General features: G+C 53.6%; 1 pseudogene; it reads left to right on the forward strand.

The window, feature by feature from the left end:
- The first annotated feature begins 1,179 nt into the window (after positions 1–1,179).
- Positions 1,180–3,454, forward strand: LOC132491889 (AT-rich interactive domain-containing protein 1A-like; annotated as a pseudogene).
- The last annotated feature ends 241 nt before the right edge of the window (positions 3,455–3,695 follow it).

A 3,695-nucleotide genomic window follows, 5' to 3' on the forward strand; every position in this document is an offset into this window, starting at 1 on the left:
CTCTCCCGTTGCAGAGCACAGGCTCCGGACACGCAGGCTCAGCGGCCATGGCTCACGGGCCCAGCCGCTCCGCAGCATGTGGGATCTTCCCAGACCGGGGCACAAACCCATGTCCCCTGCATTGGCAGGCGGACTCTCAGCCACTGCACCACCAGGGAAGCCCTCGGCCATTCTTAATGTCTGCTAACAGGATGTAGCCTATTATATCAAATCTCCCTGTAATTGTCACTGTTTAAATAACTGGGTTTATTCCTCATTGGACAAGTATTTATTGAATAATATTATTTGTAAATTAATTGATTTAACATATTTGGTAGGTTTAAATATGTGTCATTGCCTTCCCTAAAGAGTAGATGACATTCTATGAAGGAATATTTCATAATACAGGTCCACAGTTTCTCACTCTCAATTCCCAAATCTAGAAAGCTCTGAAGATAGAGTTTTTTCCATAACTCACTTGAGAGTAAATGCAACCTGAATTGAACTCATTTGGCAGTAAGATCTGACCTGAACTGGCGTGAGGCTTTTTATAGTCATTATTTATCTACTCAGTATGAACCATCATACATTTCGCTGCAAAGACATTAATGTTTTATTATGGAATGCTGACCTGGGACCCTGCTTAAGATGTTCTGTAATATGTAATCTGTGTACCGTATTGTCTTCCTAGAATCCCCCAAATCCTGAATTCTAAAACATATCTGCCCCTACAGCCTCTCAGGTAAGAGTCTGTGGACCTAGACCATGTATTTTTGCCTGAGAAGCTTTTGTAATTCTGTGTGTATGTGTCTATGTGGTCACGTTTAAAAGAAGAACAAAGCACCTTTCTCATCTCTCCAAACTGGACTGACACACAATAAATTATTTCTGACCTTTGAGAAATGATCTTTAAAAAGCACTTGGGCTTCCCTGGTGGCGCAGTGGTTGAGAGTCCTCCTGCCGATGCAGGGGACGCGGGTTTGTGCCCCGGTCCGGGAGGATCCCACATGCCGCGGAGCGGCTGGGCCCGCGAGCCATGGCTGCTGAGCCTGCGCATCCAGAGCCTGTGCTCCGCAACGGGAGAGGCCACAGCAGTGAGAGGCCCGCGTACCGCAAAAAAAAAAAAAAGCACTTGTTTACAATTACGCCAATAGGCAGAGCACGGACTCTGCCCTGCAAGGCGCTGTCTATCACGGCGTGAACCAAACAGACGAAATGCTGCACACGGATCACAGAGCCAACCCTGAAGGCCCATGGCCTTCCCGTGGCACACGCCAGCCCCCATATGGTCCTTCTGCCCCCGTGCCCCCCATGACAAGGCCCCCTCCACCCAACTACCATCTCCCACCAAGCATGCAGAATCACATTCCTCAGGTATCTAGCCCTGCTCCCCTGCCCCGGCCAATGGAGAACCGCACCTCTCCTAGCAAGTCTCCATTTCTGCACTCTGGGATGAAGATGCAGAAGCCAGGTCCCCCAGTACCTGCCTCACACATAGCACCTGCCCCTGTGCAGCCCACTATGATCCGGCGGGACGTCACCTTCCCACCTGGCTCCGTTGAAGCCACACAGCCTGTGTTGAAGCAGAGGAGCCGGCTCATGACGAAAGACATCGGAGCCCTGGAGGCATGGCGGGTAATCACGGCCCTCAAGTCTGGGCTGCTGGCAGAGAGCATGTGGGCATTAGGCACCACGAACATCCTGCTGTATGATGACAACAGCATCGTGACTTTCAACCTCAGGCAGCTCCCAGGGTTGCTAGGGCTCCTTGTGGAATATTTCTGACATTGCCTGATTGAGATCTTTGGCATTTTAAAGGAGTATGAGGTGGGTGACCCAGGACAGAGAACACTACTGGACGCTGGGAGATTCAGCAAAGCGTCTAGTCCAGCTCCTGTGGAGGGGGAGGAGGAGGAAGACCTTCTAGGTCCTAAACTAGAGGAGGAGGAAGCTGAGGAAGTAACTGAAAATGATGAGGAGATGGCCTTTGCGGGCAAGGACAAAGCCGCCTCAGAGAATAGTGAGGAGAAACTGATTAGTAAGTTTGACAGGCTTCCAGTAAAGCTCATGCAAAAGAACGACCCGTTTGTGGTGGACAGCTCAGATAAGCCTGGGCGCGTGCAGGAGTTTGACAGTGGCTTGCTGCACTGGCGGATTGGTGGCGGGGGACACCACTGAGCATATCCAGACCCACTTTGAGAGCAAAACAGAGCTGCTGCCTTCCCGGCCTCATGTACCCTGCCCACCAGTCACTCGGAAGTATGTCACAGCAGTAGAGGGTACACCAGGGACAACAAAGCAGGAAGGCCCCCCGACCGATGGCCCTCCAGGAAAATGGATCACAGCCACTATGGATGACATGCTGTCCACCCGGTATAGCACATTGACCGAGGAGGGAGCTAAGAGTGTAGAGGCCACCAAGGAAAGCAGCAAGTTTCCATTTGGCATCAGCCCAGCACAGAGCCATCGGAACATCAGATCCTAGAAGATGGACCCCACGGTAAAGATGAGACCCCACTGTGTACCCTTCTGGGCTGGTAGGATTCCCTAACCAAACGCTGCGACTGTGTCTCCAGTACCATCTGAAGTCTGTCATTTGTGCTGGGCAGCGACTTTGAGATGTCCAAGCACCCGGGGCTGCTGCTGATCCTGGGCAAGCTGACCCTTCTGCACCACAAGCACCCAGAACGGAAGCAGGTGCCACTGACTTATGAGAAGGAGGGGAAGCAGGACCAAGGGGTGAGCTGCAACAAAGTGGAGTGGAGTGGACTGCTTGGAGATGCTTCGGGAAAACCCCTTGGTCACGCTCGCCAACATTCCGGGGCAGTTGGACCTCTCCCCATACCCCGAGGGCATCTGCCTGCCTGTCCTGGATGGACTCCTACACTAGGCAGTCTGCCCTTCAGCTGAGCCCAGGACCCCTTCTCCACCCTGGGCCCCAACGCCGTCCTCTCCCCCGCAGAGACTGGTCTTGGAAACCCTCAGCAAACTCAGCATCCAGGACAGCAATGTGGACCTGATCCTGGCCACACCCCCCTTCAGCCGCCTGGAGAAGTTGTACAGCACCATGGTGCACTTCCTCAGTGACCAGAAGAACCTGGTGTGCCGGGAGATGGCTGTAGTACTGCTAGCCAACCTGGCACGGGGTGACAGCGTGGCAGCCCGTGCCACTGCAGTGCAGAAAGGCAGCATCGGCGACCTCCTGGGCTTCCTGGAGGATAGCCTTGCTGCCACACGGTTCCAGCAGAGCCAGGCCAGCCTGCTCCACACGCAGAACCCGCCCTCTGAGCCAGCTAGTGTGGGCATGATGCGGCAGGCTGCCCGTGCGCTGCTGGCCCTGGCCAAGGTGGACGAGAACCACTCGGAGTTCATGCTGTATGAGTCACGGCTGTTGGACATCTTGGTATCACCGTGGATGAACTCTCTGGTTTCACAAGTCATTTGCGATGTTCTGTTTTTGATTGGCCAGTCATGACAGCCGTGGGACGCCTCCCTCCCTGTGTGCGCGTGCGCACGCGTGGAGAACTTAGAAGCTGACTGTTGCCCTTTATTTATGCAAAACCACCTCAGAGTCCAGTGTACCCTGTGCTGTCCAGCTTCTCCCTTGGAAAAAAAGTCTCTCCTAGTTCTCGTTCCTCCTCCTTCTCGCCGCTTCTTCCTCCCGATCTTTCTATTCCCTGTCCTCACTTTACTCCCCTCAGGACCCTGCCCTATTT

The sequence above is a fragment of the Mesoplodon densirostris genome, chromosome 1, assembly GCF_025265405.1.
Source record: "Mesoplodon densirostris isolate mMesDen1 chromosome 1, mMesDen1 primary haplotype, whole genome shotgun sequence".
Taxonomy (NCBI): Eukaryota; Metazoa; Chordata; class Mammalia; order Artiodactyla; family Ziphiidae; genus Mesoplodon; species Mesoplodon densirostris.